Genomic DNA, 21,645 nt, shown 5'->3' with positions numbered 1-21,645 from the left:
GCTGGATCAAGTTCCCCCCAGAAGGCCTAAAGAGATCCTTGTCATATTCATACATGGTAGACTACAGCACTACTGTATTACTGTATACCAGGGTTTTAGAAATACACACAGTATGTGTTTTAATACCGTCAAAAATAAAGACTCTATCTAGACTCTGTCTATTAAACTAGTAGGGAGATGCTCTATTTCAGGGGTCTCAAACTCAAATTACCTGGGGGCCGCTGGAGGCAGTATCAAAATGACAGAAAAAAACTACATTACTTAAAAAAGACACAAAATGACCAAAAAAAGACACAAAACTACCAAAAAAAAGACACAAAATTACTAAAAAACACTAAATTACTTAAAAAAAGACACAAAATGACACAAAAAAGACACAAAATGACCAAAAAAGACACAAAATTATTTAAAAAAAAGATAAAATTATTAAAAAAGACACAAAATTACCAAAAAACTAAATTAAAAGGGACCTTCCACACACAACAAGGTAAAGTGCCATTCATATAAAACTCACATTAAACTCAAATCAAGGTGGGGGCCACAAAATATCGTCACGAGGGCCACAAGTGGCCCACGGGCCCCGAGTTTGAAACCCATGCTCTATTTACATAATGTATTGTAGTGCACAGCAGCGGCCACCAGAGGGCAGTCTCTACTGGTGGAACAGGCAGCGTTACAACTCTATTCAAATATTTGCATATTTTCGACTTAATATCATAAAGAAATGTTAAATTTTAGATTTAATATAATCTTTTCTCACTTTTTTACTTCATCACTATCTAGATAATAATTTCCCTTTTAAATAAACTTATAATTTCTATTAATTTTTATGTTTAAATTAGTATATATATCCAAAGCAGACCGTGGTATGTGCATTTATTGCTTTGGTTTTGAGTTGGATTTTGTGGTTTTTATATAATTATTTATCTGAAATAAAGCAGAATTGAAATCTAAAACTTTGTAACAAGATAAAACAGACATCAAGGAGTTCATTTTTGGTTATAACTCAATTTTGACCAAAAATGTAGTAACTGCAGTTAGACTTTGTAGAGCAGTATAGTTCTTTAAGTCTATGTTATTATTAGATCTTCACAGGTAAAACACTAGAGACTACATTACATAATAAGGTTGGACAGATATGCTAAAATCATCATCATGTCAGTATCTATTTTTCATTCAGCATCTTTACCCGTCTTCTCCTAAAACCTAAAACGAACTCATGCATGCTTTAAGACGCTGATAAAAGAGCTTTGAGTGGAGAGGTGTAGCTGAGGTGTATTGTAAATGCGGCTTCAAAGGCTTTTCTTCTATGAAATATGTGCACTTGGGATTTTTTTTGGCATGAAAGTAAAAAGATGTTGAACAGCATAAAATAATGCCTCTTAGCAGCTTCCCATCCAGGAATTATGTGATTAGTGCTGGATGGGCCTTTAAAAGCTTATAACCCAAGTACTGATAGAGAAGGAAGAAAAGACACCAGTTGCTTCCTGTTTAAAGGAATATTAAGGATTATAGTGGTGTGAATAATGAGATCTATCCTTTATAAGCTAGACAGAGTGAAAGTATGGTGACGTTGGTAGACTGGACGGAGACTAAGTTTGGTTTCTCTTCACCAATCCTGGTGTTTCCCTAAACAAGTAGATTATTTCATTACCATTACCTTTTGAGATGTCTAAAATGCTTTTACAAGCCAAAGTTTAGTCCGTTTCAATCGAACTCTGGTGCAGTTAAATCCTTGTTATGGTTCGTTTGGTGGTTTATTAACGTTTCAATCGTACTCTGGTGCAGATCAAATTACAATACAAGAACAATTACAAGAAATTAACCAAAATGCAATAGTCTGTAGAGTATCTGCGCAGACAATGTGTGAGGTTTACAAAGGCGGCAACCTCCGGGTCTGAGCAGGGAGGCAAACCAGGAAGTGCCTTAAGCTGCATTCTACTGGGTATTCCAGCAGGGGGCGCTAAGTTTGGCTGCAGAAGCATTTTGGTCCATTCATTTCAATGCAAAATGAGAAAACTTCTCACTTGATTTATTACCTCAGAAATTTTTTTCAGGACAACACTATGGTCTCAATCACTAGTAAAACAATCTGATGTTAATAGTGTAAATAATGGCCCCATTTAGAAGAAAATAGAAGATAAAGAATCGTATGATTTGGGGCGGGGCTACCTTTGATTGACAGGTCACTAACAAGGCGAGCCGTCATCAGGAGAGAAGCAGAACAATGCGTATCCATGGCAACGTGTCAATAAAGTTATATATAACGTTATATAGATATAAAAAAGGACGTTTAGCGGTTTGGTCTCATAACTTTCTTGATAATAACCAAAATCATTATGACGAAAACCATGGAAAATGTCTAGATATCAGCTCTTTAATTAAACACTTATCAGCTATTTTTGTTGTTATCATCATATTTGTCCAAACAAATGTAAGTTTAGTTGTAACAGGCATTAAAATGAACAAGAAATAGAAGAAAACAATGGTGGTCTAATCATTTTTTCCATGACTGTATATCGGGAACAATCAAAGGACACCATAGTCTAATATTTTATTGTGCAGTTTTTTGACTGTATGCTCTATTTTGGCATTTTAATACTTTATTACCAGTGAGCCACCAGAACGCCAGAAAGAAATATTTGAACTCTGTTTTATGCTTCATTCTGCTGACTCGTCACTCTAACTTTATCCAGTTTAAAAACAAGTCTGCTGCAGGCTGCATTTGAAAAGTCTAACAATTTGAACATTCAAACTGCAGCAAAGACGATGTAACATTTAGTTGTTTCACCTCGTTGGTGTGAAGTGATATGTCATGATCAGCTGACATTATTTACTAAACAGACAAGGTAACACATAGTGGCATCGCCAGCCAAACGCTCAATAGCAGCATGTCTCAAATAATGACATTGATATATAAACTGACAAACAATCAATTATTCATAATGATTATCAGCCACTTCAGATTGGCTCCTCACACCTCAAACTCAACCTGGGAAAGACTGAGCTACTTTACCTCCCAGGGAAGGAAGGGACACAGTGGCTGTCTCCACCAAGACGCTAAAAACTAGTGTTGGGACAATGAAGCCTCGTGAACCATTTGCTTTATTTTTTGACCCCACTAGATGGCGGTCTTGGCTTTAAAAGAAAGGCTTCATCAATGGAGATTGAGTGTGTTTTCAGCCCTTTGTTGGACAAAGAGCACCATCTTTTGCTTCGTTGTCTACTAACGAATACTACTACTAAAAACCAACCAATACTACTAAAAACCTTGGCGTTACTCTCAACAACCAACTGTCCTTCAATGCAAACATCACCGCCACCACCAGATCCTGCAGATTCTTGCTGCAACATCAGAAGAATCAGCCTGGTTTTTTACTGTAAAAACAACAGTTGTTTTGATTTTTTACAGTGTATGTCTCCTTTAAAACGTATGTTTTTACTTGGTTCCTGTGGTCTAAGGCTAGAACCATCAGGTTGAATCACTTATTGTAAGTCGCTTTGGAAAAGCATCAGCTAAATGACATTTAATGTAACGTAATGTAATATAATGCTCTGTCCGTTAGATCTGACCTGATTTTTCTTAACCCATGCTTTACCCTTATTCATCATTAGTCCTTTGTTTTAAATATTCCCCATTCTTGCTGTTCTTTCACACACTTTTTACAGTCGGGCTTTAGGGTTCTCATGAAATATGCTCTTATGTAGCAATGTGCAGCTATTGTATCTCTATCTGTATTTGTTCTTAATTAGCATATATGACTCATAAAATAAAAAAGCTTCTCCAGGACTACAGGTACATCTAAAAAAATTTGAATATTGTGAAAAAAATTCAATATTTTGTGTCAATTATTTCAGAAAGTGAAACTCGTATATTACATAGATTCATAACATGTACAGTGAAATATTTCAAGCCTGTTTTTCTTGTTATTTGATGATTCTGGCTTAGAGATAATAAAAAACACAAAATTCAGTGTCTCAGAAAATTAGAATATTACATAAGATCAATAAAAAAGGATATTTTAAACACAAATGCCAAGATTCTGGAAAGTATGATCATTTCTATACATCAATACTTGGTTGGGCTCCTTTTGCATGAATTACTGCATTAATACTTGGTGGCATGGAGGTGATTTTGACCAAAAATATTGAACTTTTTCATGATATTCAGATTTTTTTAGATGTACCTAGACTTGCATCTGCTGCCTCAGCTGTAATGCTTCTAGAAAGATGTCTTTTTTTTACACCCACTGTAACTCAAATGTGCTTTTTCAGTCTATTGTATCATAGTTCTGCCCATTCTGGTAACTAGATAATGACTTGGTATAAAAACGGTTGGGTTAACAGGGAATAAAACCATCCAGTGACCCTCTCACATACATGCATACACAGACGGAGTCAGACGTGCATAAAAGTCTCTCATCCACCATCTATAACCAACTCACTACCTGGAACTGAGTCTTTGTACAAGTACAGTAACAAAGAGAAGCCATGAAAGCGTGACTGCCTTTCAGCGGGCCTCGGTGCTGATCGTCTCACTAAAGCAGCTCTTCTCTTCCCACTCAGTACCCACTTCCCACTCACAGCTCCTAGCAGCCTGCACTCACATGTACATCCACCCACACAGCCATTTCATCTGCGGAGGTAACAGCCATTCTCTCTTCTCTCGTCTCTCTCTTTCTCTTGTTGCAAATGTTTCTTTTTCTCTCTCTGACAGGTATTCACCACGTCTCAACTGTTTAGGATAAATGAACGTGGCTGTGAATAGGCTTTTAATACGAGGTTTTTAGCTGCTTCTGGCTTCATTTGTTCAGGCATAGTGAGTTAAAGAAGGTTTTATTTCTCATCTTCGTATTAGTAGAAATTATTTAGATGCTTATGTGGTGAAACGAATTCAACAGCAACATTTAGGATGATATATTTTGCCAGAAACTATCATGATAAACAATAGTATCGTTGTATCGATGTTGTTTTAGGTTTATTGCTTTCTAGAAGTTGTATAGATACATATCAGAAGGAAAAAACTCTGCTGAAGGTTCTCCTCACAATTGTCCGACAAGTGGAAAGGAAAATTAATGTACATGAAAAAAAACTGAAATAGTGAAAGAGAGAGACAGAGTGAGAGAGAGAGAGAGAGAGAGAGAGAGAGAGAGAGAGAGTGTTTTCTTTTTCTTTTTTCTTTCTTCTTCTTTGCTGGGACGGTTAGATTGATTGTAATTCAATGATTGTAACTATTGCTTTCTTTTATTGTTATTAGTTTTTCTTTTCTTAATTCCTTTAAAATGAATGATAGAATTATAATAATTTATTGTTACGCTTGCTTTGGCAATATGTACATAAGTGTTATGTCATGCCAATAAAGCCAATTGAATTGAATTGAATTGAATTTGAGTGAGACAGAGAGACAAAGTGAGGGGGTAGAGAGTGAGAGAGAGAGAGAGAGAGAGAGACATCTACAACATGTTTTGTCAAAAGCAACTTGTCTTTCCTACGATGTATTTATTCAACAGCTTGTGTTGTTTCCTTTCAATGGATCATTTGAGATGTTTTTGTTAACCCTTTGATGCACAACATGGGTCTAAAGTGACCCGACATGTATGAGTTTTTATGTTCTATATCTTCAGTATTCCAGGTTTTCCTCAATTAGTTTGTTTTTGGATATCATACATCCTAATTTTATGTTTTCCTTTATTCATTTTTTAATAAAATCCCCTTTTGTGTCACTACTCTTCTAATGCACAACATGGGTCAAAAATGACCAATATCCATTTTTTAGCTAAGTAGCTTGCTAAGCTAACTACTTAGCTAACTTCTTGGCTAAGTATTTAGCTAAGTAGCTTGCTAAGCTAACTACTTAGCTAACTTCTTGGCTAAGTATTTAGCTAAGTCGTTTGCTAAGCTAAATACTTAGCTAACTTCTTGGCTAAGTAGCTTGCTAAGCTAACTCCTTAGCTAACTTCTTGGCTAAGTATTTAGCTAAGTAGCTTGCTAAGCTAACTACTTAGCTAACTTCTTGGCTAAGTATTTAGCTAAGTAGCTTGCTAAGCTAACTACTTAGCTAACTTCTTGGCTAAGTAGCTTGCTAAGCTAACTACTTAGCTAACTTCTTGGCTAAGTAGCTCCTAAGCTAACTCCTTAGCTAACTTATTGGCTAAGTAGCTTGCTAAGCTAACTACTTAGCTAACTTCCTGGCTAAGTATTTAGCTAAGTAGCTTGCTAAGCTAACTACTTAGCTAACTTCTTGGCTAAGTAGCTCCTAAGCTAACTCCCTAGCTAACTTCTTGGCTAAGTAGCTCCTAAGCTAACTCCTTAGCTAACTTATTGGCTAAGTAGCTTGCTAAGCTAACTCCTTAGCTAAGAGAGAGAGAGAGAGAGAGAGATCTACAACATGTTATGTCAAAAACAACTTGTTTTTCCTACGATGTATTTATTTATTTAACAGCTTGTGTTGTTTCCTTTAAATGGATCATTTGAGATTTGGCAGAATTTGATCTGTGGTTTAGGTGTAAAGCAGACTCCATATATGGTAAAACATTCTGACAGGTATCCGTGGTTACCTGCTGAGGTGTTCAGGGACTGGAGGATGACTCAAGCTTGATGCAAAAACTTCTGTCCTCTCTCCAAATCTCACCGGTTTGACGTCAAGATTGTCAGAAGAATATCAAAATCCAAGAGGGACAGCCTGCCAGTAGAACCTGGAAGTTAGGAAAAAGCAGATTAGATTATAACTTTATTATTATTATTATTTTATGAATCCGTATATCCACATTAAACTGAACATTACTTATGATTTCAATCCCCATTCAGACAGCTGGTCCACAACAAAGCAGCAGAAACCATAATAACATGTTGTTGTTTTTTTTAAATGAGTCAAATTCAGGAAAGTTGAAAGAGAAAAAGAGAGAAAAGAAACAAAGAGGATGAGTTCATTGTGTTTTTCTGTGAGCCACTCGACAGACGAGGCTGGAAACAAAATAAAACAGTGACCTCTGAGATAAAAACACCTCGCAAAAACAAAACTGGAACATTATGACCTCCATAAATGTAGGATTTAGCAGGACTATTATGATTATTATTACTAGTTTAAACAAGGTTTACCTAATAAAGCGGCTATGAAGTGACAGCCAGTATGAATGATGATAATAACTAACCATCAGCTGTTGGATCATTTGCATATAAAGCTCTGTTTGTTACCACCATTTGTTGTTTGTGTATTGGGTCCAGATGGATGCTGGTGATGTGGAGGAATTGTTAATAATTCATCAAAAAACTGGCAACGAAAAAAATACCAAATGCCAAATATGTACCTTATATTACAATAACAGAAACACATGACACCACAAACTGCTTCAACCATAAAGAGAAGTGATTTAAAGGGATAGTTCCATGTTTTCCTGTGGGTTTGGATGAGGAACTTGCACGGCAGGTCAGCAATTTACTGCTGAGTACGGAGCAGCAAAACGTGTTTAATCTACAAAAAAAAGGCCCAGCGGAAAAAAAAAAAACAATATCAGTGAGTGTATGCTATATAAAGGTCTCTTTAATTACTTTTTGGGTAATTTTGTGTCTTTTTTTGGTAATTTTGTGTTTTTGTTTGGTCATTTTAAATCTTTTTTTAATAATTTTGTGTCTTTTTAAAATAATTTTGTGTCTTTTTTGGTTATTCTGTGTCTTTTTTTGGTAATTTTGTGTCTTTTTTAAATAATTCTGTGTCTTTTTATATAATTCTGTGTCTTTTTTTGGTAATTTTGTGTCTTTTTAAAATAATTTTGTGTCTTTGTTTGGTCATTTTAAATCTTTTTTTAATAATTTTGTGTCTTTTTAAAATAATTTTGTGTCTTTTTAAAATAATTTTGTGTTTTTTGGTAATTTTGTGTCTTTGTTTGGTCATTTTAAATCTTTTTTTAATAATTTTGTGTCTTTTTTAAATAATTTTGTGTCTTTTTTGGTAATTCTGTGTCTTTTTTTGGTAATTTTGTGTCTTTTTAAAATAATTTTGTGTTTTTTATAGTAATTTTATGTCTTCGTTTGGTCATTGTATGTCTTTTTTTAATAATTTTGTGTCTTTTTTTAAATAATTTTGTATCTTTTTTGGTAATTCTGTCTTTTTTGGTAATTTTGTGTCTTTTTTTTTTGGTAATTTTGTGTCTTTTTATAGTAATTTTGTGTCTTTGTTTGGTAATTTTGTGTCTTTTTATAGTAATTTTGTGTATTTGTTTGGTCATTTTATGTCTTTTTTGGGTCATTTTGTGTCTTTTTTAAATAACTGTGTGTCTTTTTTAAATAATTTTGTGTCTTTTTTGTCATTTTGTGTCTTTTTTAAAATAATTTTGTGTTTTTTTCAACCATTTTGTATCTTTTTTTTTGTAATTTTGTGTCTTTTTTTGGTCATTTTGTGTCTTTTTTTTTTTTTATCATTTTGGTACTGCCACCAGTGGCCCCAGGTAATTTGAGTTTAAGACCCCTGCTTTAAAGTGACATAAACTTTAAAAAAGGGTAGTTTGAACCAACTCCAGAATTAATTGTATGCTTACTCTGTATCTCCTCTACTTATATACTGCAGCTTTCTTACATTATACATTATTATGATTATATTATATCTCACAGCCATTAATAACCTACTTTTGTCCCAGGATCCATGTTTCATAATTCCAAAACCAAAACGCTGCTGAATGTCTGACAGAGTATCTGATGACTGCTGAGCTCAGATGGAGGTTATTATTAGGAGCACCTGCAGGCACTAACTGAGGGAATAGCTGCAGGCTAATACAAGTTGTTCTGTTTCACTACTAATGTTAAAAGTTGCTGAGGGGCCAGAGCTGCAGCTCTCATCTGCATTCAACAATATATTTCCCCTCAAGCAACACTGATGGCTGCAAGTAGATCAGAACATTAGACTCAACTTAAAATCATTTGAGTGCTTAAGAGATGAAAGTGTCGCTCGCTTGCCAATATGTTAATTAATAAGACGACAAATATCAAGTGAATGCTTTTAAGTAGATTAGTTTCAGGCGTATTAATATTTCAATATGTGTGTAGAATTGTTAGAGAAAGACATCAGAAAGACAGACACTTCTGTTGTTTTATTTTCCTAAAATACTTTTTTTCGCCTGAAGATGTAATCTCATTTTCCCTTCTGCATTTAAAAAAAAAGAACAAGTAGATATTTGATTGAAATAATTGTCATTACTGCTCTATCTTGTCCAAAGCAATCAGCTAATGCATGGACTCATAGTTCTGACAGTGACTGTAATCATGTAATGAGAAAAGCATGATATTAATCAATGTTTTATTAACCCTTTGATGCACAACATGGTCTAAAGTGACCCGACAGAGTTTTATGTTCTATATCATTGCAATAAATTATTTTCATTCTTCAGTATTCCAGGTTTTCCTGTTTTTGATCATCATACATCCTAATTTTATGTTTTCCTTTATTCATTTTTTAATAAAATCCCTTTTTGTGTCACTACTCTTCTAATGCACAACATGGGTGAAAAATGACGCACATCCATTTTTTTTAGCTAAGTAGCTTGCTAAGCTAACTACTTAGCTAACTTCTTGGCTAAGTATTTAGCCAAGTAGCTTGCTAAGCTAACTACTTAGCTAACTCCTTGGCTAAGTAGCTTGCTAAGCTAACTAATTAGCTAACTTCTTGGCTAAGTATTTAGCCAAGTAGCTTGCTAAGCTAACTACTTAGCTAACTCCTTGGCTAAGGAGCTTGCTAAGCTAACTACTTAGCTAACTCCTTGGCTAAGTAGCTTGGTAAGCTAACTACTTAGCTAACTTCTTGGCTAAGTATTTTGCCAAGTAGCTTGCTAAGCTAACTACTTTGCTAACTCCTGGGCGAAGTAGGTTGCTAAGCTAACTACTTTGCTAACTCCTTGGCTAAGTAGGTTGCTAAGCTAACTACTTAGCTAACTTCTTGGCTAAGTAGTTAGCTTAGCAAGCTACTTAGCCAAGCAGTTAGCTATGTAATAAAACAAAAACTTTTTATCTGTGAAAAGTGCTCTATAAATAAACTTTACTTGCTTACTTACTTACTTACTTAATTACATGTTACTACAGTTGGGCTTTTCAAGGCACAATTGCTCAAAAATAAGTATATTTGGATTTATTGTTTCAATATCATATCATTTTTAATTAGTTAAAGAATCTTCTAATGTTTCTTTCTTGCAAAGAAACATTAACTTACTGCACTGGCAGATCATTTTACTTGTTTTGAGCATGTGTTTGCTTAATTCTAGTTATTTATTTCTTATTTTTTTGTTGTTTTTTGCAGTGATGACACACTGGTGTACCTCAGTGTGGTCAGAACCTCAATAACAACATTATATTTCATATACAATTCATTTTTATGAGCAAAAAGATTAAGTTCTACTGAGGGTTGCTGCTTTTTCAAAGGATCAAAGCTGTGTGTGTGTGTGTGTGTGTGTGTGAGTCAGCAGCAGAGTCTTTTCTTTGCCATGTAACAAAAAGTGGCTTATATTCTCTGATCCCTGAATAAAAGAGGAGGTGGGAGTTCTGGAGGAGAGAGGCAATAAAAAGTTGCCTGCACACCTCCGTTGCCAATATAGTTGATTAAAAAGTGCAGCAGCTGATTATCAGACTGAACTCCATTTTGTTTCTATTCATTCATTCCATTTCTAATGTTTGAACTGGGGGGACGAAGCTCACCAAATGATTTCAACTAAATTAGTTATTCCTTCACTCCATGCCTTAACCCAAATATGTTTTATTTAAACATTTTAAATTAACTGTAGTGTAAACAACATCCAACATATTAACATAAATAAAAAGACGTTTGTACGTGGAATTCCAAGTGCAGCCAAACAATTTTAATGACTTGAAGCTGACAGGATTGTCACTTTGCGCCAATGTTAGTTAATGTTACCAGTGAGCCACTTTGTAGAGAAATGATTGACATTACAATCTACCAGTCCAAAAAAGGACACAAAATTACAAAAATAAGACACAGAATTACCAAAAAAGACGCAAAATTACAAAAAAAGACACAAAATGACCGAAAAAAGACACAAAATTACAAAAAAAGACACAAAATGACTGAAAAACCACTAAATTACTTAAAAAGACACAAAATTATCAAAAAAGACACAGACTTACCAAAAAAGGCACAAAATTATTTTTAAAAGACAGAAAATGACCAAAAAAAGACACAAAATTATCAAAAAAGACACAGACTTACCAAAAAAGCACACAATTATTTTAAAAAAGACACAAATGACCAAAAAAGACACAGAATTACCAAAAAAGGCACAAAATTATTTTAAAAAAGACACAAATTTACCAAAAAAAGTAATTAAAGGGACCTTCCACACACAACACGGTAAAGTGCCATTCACATAAAACTCACATTAAACTTTCATATCAAGGTGGGGGCCACAAAATATCGTCACGAGGGCCACAATCGGCCCGCGGGCCGCGAGTTTGAGACCCATGCTCTCAACTCTTGTCTTTAGATGTGAGCTGATAGTTTTCCAGGAGTCTTTTCTAAATCTTTTAAAGTCTGCTGATGTATATATATATATATATATATATATATATATATATATATGTATATATGGAGCATTATCCACATGGTACTTTAGCTCTCGTCTCACAGCAGGTACAGCAGCTTGTAATTACCCCGAAAATGTTTTTCTCTGGTCTCATGAAGCATCTTTGGTGCTTTACAGAGAAAGAGAAAGAAAGAAGAGTGTCTGTATTGAAATGGACGGCAGCCTGTGGCTGAGGAAGCCAAAAGCCTCAGAGCTTAGAAAGCTGCGATGTTTACAGAAGCAGAAGACACATTTCTGTTCTTTGCTTCGGTTCGGCAGCAGCAGAGGGTCACCAGTGAGTCATACATCAGACGAGGACCTTGGACAGGCTGCATGTTCTCTGCTAAATATGCAGTTTGGTTCCCACACAGCACTTTAGGAGGAGACACACACCTTGGGCAGAAGGTTCCTCTGCTCCTTATTATGCTGCTTTATGGTGCATTCACCACTCGCTCTCTTTAATCACTTTTAAGGTCTTAAAGAAAAGTTGTTTTATATAGTAGATCATTTTTATAGGACTGTAAACAGTACCACTTTATATTAAGGTATTCAACATGAATTAGTTGTTTATTAGCATGCAAATAAGTAACATATTGGCTCATTATTAAGTAGTTATTAATGCCTTATTCTGCATGGCCTTATTATACAACCAGTAAGACATTAACTAAGAGTAATCAGCAGCTAGCTCTCCTAGCCACCAGCAGTATGCAGCATGTCATTGGGGTTATCAAGTGGGCACCTTCCCTCATTGATGTTTCATTAAGTTTGACCCACGACACCTCAGAAAGGCTTAACGGTGTAACCAGCGTCCTGGAAAGACCCCCCTCCACACCCCCACCACAAAAAAACTCTTTAACCTCACCAGCTAATACATGATTCTTTAAATTCTTCCCCAACGCATCCACCAAAGAGCATCGCAGCCAGCCGGGGACTCGTGTGTTTTCCTTCCGACTAATCAAAACCCAAGGAACCTGCAGCTATGCTACCTGGGGCTGTCCTGAAAGGTGCCTGAGTGAAATTAACAATAGAAACTAGGAAATTTCCTCTGGGGAAATTCTGAAAGGGCCACGGGGGCTACTGCCGGTGTGTTTACACTATGATGAGATTCTTCAGAGATTTCAAACAATTAATACTAGTAATGTTATGATACTATATAATATACAAGGAGCACACCTACAACAAGCATTCCTTTTCAAGTATTTATTTATACAGCAACCTATGACCTTTAACCTCAAAATGTGCGTGTGTGTGTGTGTGTGTGTGTGTGTGAAACGTGTATCTGGAGGAGTGTGCGCACTTACCTGTGCATGTGTGTGTGTGTATCTGTAACTGTAATCACATAAAGTTACCTGTGTCTGTCTATCTGTCTGTCTGTGTCTGATTCTCTCTTTCTATGAGAGATGGATGAAAGGATGAAAGGCTTTGGGGTCAACCAATCAGAGCAGAGCAATCAACGGAATTAACTGCCGCTGTAGAATGTTCCGGCACAGTGACAGCAAAATTCCTATTTCGTAGAAAAAAGTAATAGCAAACCGATCCTGATCAAACCGCACGTTTTGATACATAATTTGTGACTAGTAGCGGGACGAAATTGTGTCCGGAAGAGGAAGAAGAGAAAATCCACAGTATAACAATGCAATAGCTGTAGAGGCTAGTGCTCGGCGCGATTGCCCCGTGGCCCTAATAATCGTTAGCACCATCGTTAGCACCATGCGGCCCTCCCCAACGACTAAGGCTGTGTCTAGCCTTACTGGCTCCGTTAATGCTGCTCAGTGCCGTTGGTTCTGCGTGGCATTCTTAGCTAAAACATAACAAATCCCTCAACGAACTCCCCAGCTAACATGCTTCTTCTCATCCACAACCACTCACTTGCTTGCTTTGCTGTTTTTAACTGCCAGTTTCAAGCTCCGTCCACGAATACCCAACTCGCTTAGCAGAGTTACAGAAATACTTGGAGCAGTGTTGCTAGTCATTACTGACTTTAAAGTTTGTTTCATTTGCAGAGGAAGAAAATCAAATCCAAAAAGTCAGTAATACTATCAACTGTGTCTTTAATTAATTTGTTGCATGTGGTCATTGGGTTGCATTCATTCAGTCAATGGCATAGACAGACTTTGCAACAAAACCACGACAGACAACTTCTATCAACTAATTAAGAGCTAATTTGTTACTAATGCGCATGCTAATAAGCAACTAATTAATGTTGAATATGTGTACCTTAATATAAAGTGTTACCCTACAAACATATGTGACATCAAAAAGTCCTAAAAATGAAGCAGCCAGCCAAAATCTGCAGTAAACTCTGCATAAAGACTGTGTATTAAAGCTCATTGTGAGATGTGCCATGCTGCCCTACATGATCAACCCATGTAACTTCAATTATGTATGGTCAAGAGTTTCCAATAAAAATGCAAATGAAGTGCCTTGGAGCGAAATGACTCATAATTAATAGAAAGAGGGGAAAAAGAGTTTGGTGGAGGCCTTTCCTAGAGTCAAATGTGAACTGTAGTGACACAGCAGACAGGGACCAGGAGCAGGTCTGGAGAAGTCTGGAGCCTCGGACACATTTCTCCACAGTGTCATTACAGCTCATGCAAAGCATCGTGGGTGTAAATTACAGCGTGTGAAGACCACCAGGGTCGTCATTTTCACTTGTGCACAGATCAGCTTGAGAGAAAAGTTAGCAGGAGGTCCAACATCAGCCAGAAACATCAACTCTGCTCTTATTCCTGTTTCCTCCTCCGTCATTACAGAGACATCCAAGTTAAATAGATCTGAAATATAAAGAGCTGGACTCAGTTTTTATTGTAAGAAAGTGCATCCAGTCTGTTCTTTCTTTTATGTTACAGCATAAATAAATAAATAAATAAATGAATAAATAAACAGGAAAGCTGAGAATTTGAAAACGAGGACTTGGTGTACAAGTGACACCTTGTTCTGATTTGATTCATTTATTTCTCCAAAACACTGTTTTTGTTGCAGATAAGCCCCATAATACTTTAAAAACTGATTTCAGTTTTTCTGCTGCATCTACCTGGAACATCTGACAACATTCACTCAAACTCAACACAATTATAACTAATTATGGGCCAGTTTAAAACTATGATATCCAATAACTAAACTATGATAACCAATAACTAAACTATAATAATCAATAAATAAACTATGATAACAATAACTGAACTATGATAACAATAAATAAACTATGACAACAATAACTAAACTATAATATCCAATAACTGAACTATGATAACCAATAATTCTGCCTTTCACTGTTTTAACAGTTTTTAATGTTTAATGTCAAATGTTTTGTCTGTTGTTAGTTCTTCATTATGTTTTCTCTGAACTCTTGACATCATCGTAAACGAGTGGTTGCCCTCCGATCATGTGATCGGAAATCGGGGCCGATCACGTGGTTTCAGACTCAATCGGAATCGGACATTATGTCCCGATCAGGGATCGGATATGTGTATATTCAGCATGATATCATTTTACTGCAGGCTGCATGTCAAAAAAACAAAGCAGAAGTTCACACACTCCAACCTAGGTGGCGCTAATGCACCTTAAAGTTGGTGCCGCCACCATTGCAAGAAGAAGAAGAAGAATAAAACCAACAACATGGCAGCAGTTTTAAACCGACGCATGAGTATGTCTGCTTTATGAAAGTATTTTAAAGTGAACGAAAATAACACTGCGATTGCAAACTGTGAGGTCTGTAAACTGGGAATTTCAAGAGGTGGCAAGGAAAAGGCTGCATTCAATACCACAAACATGATACGTCATCTCAAAAACAAACAGCTGGAAGTATCGGATCGGGACTCGGTATCGGCAGAAACTCAAAATCAAATCACTCGGAGGCAAAAAAAACCTGATTGGGACATCCCTACATATATCGTTATATAGAAATAAAAAAGAACATTTAGTGGTTTGGTCTCATAACTTTGACCCTTTCACTGTATTTTCACTTAATGACAGTTTATTTGAAGGTTTTGTTCAGTAAATGTCTTGTTCAGTGTTTGGTTGGACTAACAGACACTCCAAGGAGTCGCTGCTCAGTTTTCTGAGGTCAGTAACAAACATTTAGTTTATGTTTTTTGCCAAAACTTACATCAGTTAATGCTCCAGTTAATAAGTTAAGTGTTAAAGCACTTGATATTGGTTGCAGTAAGTGTGCAGTTAGTTGTCCAGACAGAGAGATTTTAGTCTTCTCGGGGCAGTTAAATGGTTAAAATGCCTTTGAAGACATCTGCCAGTTAAAAAAAAAAAAAAACAGCTGGAGGCAGCCCTGCCATCAGGTCCAGGTGCTTTAATTAATCCTTTTGAAAGATCTGCACACTCTCCATGTCACAGCCCTACTGATATAAATCTCGTCTCTCCGAGAGGATCTGAACGCTCTGAGAAGAAGCGCTCCAGAGGCCCCTGACCCCGGGGCCCCTCCTCTTATAGAGGGCAGCTCTGTGCAGGTAGTTTTCTGAAGGATGCTTCAGAAAGGACCTGATAGCATTCTGGGCTCTCAAGGTGAGAACACATCAACCTGCAGATGCATTCAGTCATAAAATATCATTGGAATCCCTTTCAGAATAAATGTCTTATTTACTCTGAATCCTCTTGAAATAATTTTACCTTTAACAAACAGGAAATAAGCACCATTAAACCAATTAAACCACCCTGCAGAGAGCAGCTGAGCTCTGAGAAGCTTTTTCACTCAAACCATTTGAAAAATGATTACATATCATTGTCAGCATAATTATTTACATTACTGGGGTTTTGAACTCCATTACTACAAAACACCGTCTGTTACCAAACAGAAATAAGCAAAGTCAATGAAAAGGGATTCAAGTGAAATAAAAACGACCTGCTTCAAATGTAGACAGACAGTTATTTATCTTTAAGTCTACACTGTAAAAAATGTCATGTTGTTTTTACAGAAAAAAACTGTCAGCTGTGGTTACCAGGATATTTCCTGTAAAAAATGCAGTACATATGTCAATATCTTTACAGCATCTTTACAACTTGTAAATTTTACTGGTATTCAGTGTACAATAAAAAATAACTGAATGACCAAAAAAAGACACAAAATTACAACAACAAAAAAGACACAAAATGACAGAAAAAAAAAATTACTTAAAAAAGACACAAAATGACCAAAAGAAGACACAAAATTACAAAAAAAGACACAAAATGACAGAAAAAAAGACACAAAATTACAAACAAGACACAAAATTACAGAAAAAAATAATTACTTAAAAAAGATACAAAATGACCAAAAAAAGACACAAAATTACAAACAAGACACAAAATTACAGAAAAAAATAATTACTTAAAAAAGATACAAAATGACCAAAAAAAGACACAAAATTACAAAAAAGACACAAAATGACCAAAAAAAGACTCAAAATTACAAAAAAGACACAAAATGACCAAAAAAAGACACAAAATGACCAAATAAAGACACAAAATGACCAAAAAAAGACACAAAATTACAAAAAAAGACACAAAGTGACAGAAAAAAATTACTTAAAAAAGACACAAAATGACCAAAAAAAGACACAAAATGACAAAAAGACACAAAATGACCAAAAAAGGACACAAAATGACCAAAAAAAAGATACAAAGTAACCAAAAAAGATACAAAATGACCAAAAAAGACACAAAATGACTGAAAAAACACTTAATTACTTTAAAAAGACACAAAATGACGAAAAAAAACACAGAACAACTTCTAAATTTTACATCTAAAACTGTAGTAATTTAAAAAAACAAAATACATTTTAAAGTTGTAGATTATACCGTACTTTACTGCTAATTTAACAGGATGATGCTGCTTTTATACTAATTATTTATGCAAAATTTACATGCAGATTTTGCTTATTGTGCATTGAATACCAGTAAATTAACATTCAGTTATTATTTATTGTACACTGAATACCAGTAAAATTTACAAGTTGTTCTGTTAAGTTCTTTACATTTGTACTGTATTTTTTGCAGAATTATTCTGGTAACCACAGCTGACAGTTTTTTTCTGTAAAAGCAACAGAATTTTTTACAGTGTATGACTGTCGCTCTGCAGGACCAAAGCTACATCAGATCTTTACTAGAGTTTATATAACTTTCAACTGTATTGTAAATATATGAATATGTATTTGTGCATGAGTTTTTCACTGTATTTAATCCACCTGGAGGGGAGACAGACAGGCCTCACCTCAGGTGAAACCAAAGCCATGCGAGCAAAGAAACCCTTTTAGGGTCATTTTTAAAATATAATCCACACAAAAAAATCATCCAGTTCATTCAGGTAACTCAAACAGAACAGTTTGAAAAACTGGAGGACAAATCTGGAGGAGAAGGAGAAAGTCCTTGAGAAGGAAAAAAAGATTACAGGAAGGTTTGATTTAATACTTTCTGATTTTGTAAAGAAGAAAATAGAATGTATTAAGGAAGAACTTAAATTGCAAACATTTTTTTCTTAATACAGTGAATTATTTTGGCCTATTAGGAGGGAGCAGTTTGAGATTTTTTTTCCGTCTGCACTTCCTTTGCCTCTGTCATATTTGTACTTCATAATATTTGCTCTCCACTCAAACTTCTTTTAGGCCGGATGTTAGCAAACGATTACCTGTTCTCATTCAGCAGATTCAGGTACTTGTGATCAATTTAAACTTATTAAAAATGAACCTTCTGAGACTGTTTTATAACTGCACTACAAAAAAAGGCTGTCTCAAAAAAAGAAAGAAACATAATTTCATTTGACAAGACTTCTTGAATTACGATTTTTAAATCTAGAAATGGGCTTATTGTGTAAAGTTGTACGTTTTTTGTTTTTAAATCTTGGTAAGAACCAAACAATTTGCAAAATGACCAAAAAAAGACACAAAATTACTAAAAAAGACACAAAATGACCAAAAAAATACACAGAATGACAAAAAATGACAAAAAAATACACAAAATTACGGAAAAAAAAGACACAAAATGACCCCAAAAAGACACCAAATTAAAAAAAAAGATACAAAATTATTTTAAAAAGACACAAAATTACCAAAAAAGACAGAATGACCAAAAGAGACACAGAATTATTAAAAAATACATAATTATTAAAAAAAGACACAAAGTTATTTAAAAAAGACACAATTATTAAAAAAAAGACACAAAATTACTATTAAAAAAAAGACACAAAATCACCAAAAAAAGTAATTAAAGGGACCTTCCACACACAACACAGTAAAGTGCCATTCATAAAAAAACTCACATTAAACTTTCATATCAAGGTGAGGGCCACAAAATATCGCCACGAGGGCCACAATTGGCCCACAGGCCACGAGTTTGAGACCCCTGCTGTACAGTAACCTCATTTTCAGTCTTATTTTTTACAGGCAACTGGTTATTTCTCACATTTAAACTGAAACAAAATGGGTCAAACTTGGTCAATTAATGTCAATTCATCCATTGTTGGTGGTCAAACAGTAAACTAAACATAACACCTTTCTCTAACAGGTAAAATGTTGCATAATCTGTTTTCACTTCTTGTGATCTGACTCTGTTTTATCTGTTTTAAGCCACTAGATGGAGCGTTATAAACAGTTATCTGCAGGAAGTCACACTGATCTTAGCAAGCTCTCCTCCCTCAGTGTGAAGGTGCTTTCTGCTCATTTTCATGCAAACCTGCACCTCTAACACACACACACACACACACACACACACACACACACACACACACACACACACACACACGATGAAAGTGCTTTGTTCTGTCTCCTGGGACTGCACATCCAGCAGCCACCTGTCAAGCCATATTTAATGCAGTCTGCAGGGGGTGATGTATGTGTGTGTATGTGTGTGTGTGTGTGTGTGTGTGTGTGTGTGTGTGCTCGTGCATGTTTGTGTGTTTCAGGTGACCGAGCTCTTTCCTCCTTATAACATTCAAGGAGTTTTGTGTATTGTGTAGTGAGATTATGCACCCGTTCCTCAGGGCCTATTAACAAAAAATAACTTTTAAAGCTTTGGATAATGCAGTAATGATGCAGTAATACTGTAAAATGGTTTCCTAGAAGGTTTGATTCTGAGTCATGTGGTTATGTAAAGCTTAAATTTTTAATGAGTGTGTGCTCTGCAAGCTAAGGCCTTCACCTCTGCCTCTGTATGATGCTGCAATAAAACTCTCAGCAGAGACATTTCTCATCGGGAGTGCCAGCTGGTTCCCTCTAGTAGGAGATTCAGGGTTCCCCAAAGCACGCAGAACCATTATAAACAATAAAACATGCCGATATCAATTAAAATTCTCAACATTTACAGATCTTGTAGGATGTGGGACATGGGAGGGGTGCAAAATGACGCCATTAGGTGTATTTCCACTACAGTCGAATACCCAGAATGAGGCGGGTCTCCCTCGCTTAAACGCCCCTAAATTGAATACGAGCCGTCCTGAGCGGTCTTTTGACGGGACTTTTTTCGTCCCTGTAGAAGAGCAGGGTCGTTTTTCTCCCCTGTAAACAGCCTGGTTGCTGATTGGATAGAACGCTAAGCAGGATGTGACGTAGTACTCGACGCCACAACAAGCGCTTAAGTAGCAAGTAGTCACAAGCGATAATAAACATAGTTTAGTCCAGCATCATGGAACGAGGTACACAGTAGCACAGTGCTAATAGGCTAACAGTTAGCAGTTAACAGTTAGCACATACACACAGTACAGTGTGTATGTGCTAACAGGCTAATAGTTAGCTCTGTAGCAGTACAGTGTGTATGTGCTAACAGGCTAACAGTTATCTCTGTAGCAGGACAGTGTGTATGTGCTAATAGGCTAACAGTTAGCAGTTAACAGTTAGCACATAACCACAGTACAGTGTGTATGTGCTAACAGGCTAATAGTTAGCTCTGTAGCAGTACAGTATTTATGTGCAAACAGGCTAACAGTTAGCTCTGTAGCAGTACAGTGTGTATGTGCTAATAGGCTAACAGTTATCTCTGTAGCAGTACAGTGTGTATGTGCTAACAGGCTAACAGTTAGCTGTATTTTGGTCCATATCACCCAGCCCTACTAAGCAGTATTTATCGTTACATTCTATGTGGACTGCAGGATGAAGTCCATGACAAATTGGGAGCAATATATCTCATCTTGGAGACAGCTGCTTCAGGGAGATCCTTGAATAATAATAAAAAAGAAAACAAATTGTATTTGGTACGAACAACCAACACAATCTATCGTTTAATTTGGAGATTTAATTTGCTCACAGAATGATCTATCAAGCCAACTTGTCCTCTAATGTGTATTCATGGTATAAACCAAACTGTTTTAAGGGCTGATAACAATACTGTCATTTATGGAAGAGATACAAAAACCCTCAATAATTCTTTCATGCGGTGAGATTCAGGAACCTCAAAGTGCTCTTGAAGATGAAAAGAAACTAATGACACAAAGAAAAACAAGAAATCTTCAGTCACCTCAGAACAAGAATGGAAGATTTCCCTACAAACACACACTGACACTTTGTATAAAAGTAATCCCAACCATTTACTCCAGGCTGTTCTTTAACATTTCCACCTGACAGCCTGCAAAAAGCAACACCAGAATGTAATTTATAACTAAAATTAAAAATCTGAGCTGCTCAATAGAAACTCTCCCAGAGTTTAAACTGGACAAAGTGATTATTCTTTTCTATTAGCCTCTCATTTATCAGACCTCTCCTCATTAACCTGCTCTCCCTCACAGTTACTGCTGTCCTCAACGACCGGAAACGTGTGAATGTGTGTGTGTGTGTGTGTGTGTGTGTGTGTGTGTGTGTGTGTGTTCTTGTACTTCCTACATAGTGGGGACCGGAACACGTTTTTAACCAACAGAATGAGGACATTTTTGCAAAATGAGGACATTTCAGCCGGTCCTCACCTCTTTTTGATCGTCATACATCCTAATTTTATGTTTTCCTTTATTCATTTTTTAATAAAATCCCTTTTTGTGTCACTACTCTTCTAATGCACAACATGGGTCAAAAATGACCCGTATCCACCAATATTTTTTTAGCCAAGTAGCTTGCTAAGCTAACTACTTAGCTAACTTCTTGGCTTAGTATTTAGCTAAGTAGCTTGCTAAGCTAAT

At 35.8% G+C, this 21,645-nt stretch overlaps 1 protein-coding gene across 8 annotated transcripts in view; it reads right to left on the bottom strand.

Annotated features, from left to right (window-relative positions):
- map2 (microtubule-associated protein 2) overlaps positions 1-21,645 on the bottom strand; it is a 165,080-nt gene that overhangs the window by 85,219 nt on the left and 58,216 nt on the right. For all 8 annotated transcript variants that reach the window (XM_059342262.1, XM_059342259.1, XM_059342263.1 and 5 more), the window contains exon 3: positions 6,558-6,695. The gene's annotated coding sequence lies outside the window, so the exon portion shown is untranslated. The remainder of the gene's footprint in view (positions 1-6,557; positions 6,696-21,645) is intronic.

Source organism: Centropristis striata, chromosome 10 (genome assembly GCF_030273125.1).
Source record: "Centropristis striata isolate RG_2023a ecotype Rhode Island chromosome 10, C.striata_1.0, whole genome shotgun sequence".
NCBI lineage: Eukaryota > Metazoa > Chordata > Actinopteri > Perciformes > Serranidae > Centropristis > Centropristis striata.
This window is presented reverse-complemented; position numbering and strand designations above follow the sequence as displayed.